This window comes from Arachis hypogaea, chromosome 11 (assembly GCF_003086295.3).
Source record: "Arachis hypogaea cultivar Tifrunner chromosome 11, arahy.Tifrunner.gnm2.J5K5, whole genome shotgun sequence".
Taxonomy (NCBI): Eukaryota; Viridiplantae; Streptophyta; class Magnoliopsida; order Fabales; family Fabaceae; genus Arachis; species Arachis hypogaea.
The window spans coordinates 67,390,884-67,391,816 of NC_092046.1; the positions used below are offsets into that span (position 1 = coordinate 67,390,884).

The 933-nt window shown below is 40.5% G+C and overlaps 1 non-coding gene across 1 annotated transcript; it reads right to left on the reverse strand.

Annotated features, from left to right (window-relative positions):
* Nucleotides 1–491: 491 nt before the first annotated feature.
* Nucleotides 492–595, reverse strand: LOC112724280 (small nucleolar RNA R71). Its single transcript, XR_003163451.1, has one exon. It is a non-coding gene; the product is annotated as a small nucleolar RNA R71 (small nucleolar RNA).
* Nucleotides 596–933: the final 338 nt, after the last annotated feature.

Here is a 933-nt window from a genome sequence, read left to right on the forward strand (position 1 = left end):
TGAAAGGACTCTAAAAAGGAAGCTAAGAGAAGCTAAAGCACAACACTCTGCAGAGGACCTGACAGATTTTTTTTGAAAAAGAAGAAGAGATGGCCGAACCCAACAACAATGGTGGAGATGCAAGGAATATGCTTGGTGATTTTATTGCACCCTCTTCTGACTTCTGTGGAAGGAGCATCTCAATTTCTGCAATTGGAGCAAACAACTTTGAGCTTAAGCCTCAATTAGTTTCTCTGATGCAGCAGAATTGCAAGTTTAATGGACTTCCATTGGAAGATCCTCATCAGTTTTTAGCTGAATTCTTGCAAATTTGTGACACTGTTAAGACCAATGAGGTTAATCCTGAGGTCTACGGACTTATGCTTTTCCCCTTTGTTGTAAGAGACAGAGCTAGGACATGGTTAGACTCACAACCTAAAGATAGCCTGAAATCTTAGGAAAAGTTGGTCAATGCTTTCTTGGCCAAATTCTTTCCACCTCAAAAATTGAGCAAGCTTAGAGTGGAAGTCTAAACCTTCAGACAGAAGGAAGGTGAATCCCTCTATGAAGCTTGGGAAAGATACAAGTAATTGATCAGAAGGTGTCCTTCTGACATGTTTTCAGAATGGAGCATCATATGTATATTCTATGATGGTCTGTCTGAATTGTCCAAGATGTTATTGGACCACTCTGCTAGAGGATCTCTTCATCTGAAGAAGACGCCTGCAGAAGCCCAGGAACTCATTAAAATAGTTGCAAATAACCAGTTCATGTCAATATGATTGATACTCTGAATGCCATATTGGCTCAGAATAAAATATTGACTCAGCAAGTCAATATGATTTCTTAGAGTCTGTCTGGAATGCAAGCTGCATCAGGCAGTACTAAGGAGGCTTCCTCTGAAGAAGAAGCCTATGACCCTGAGAATCCTGCAATGGCAGAGGTGAATTACTT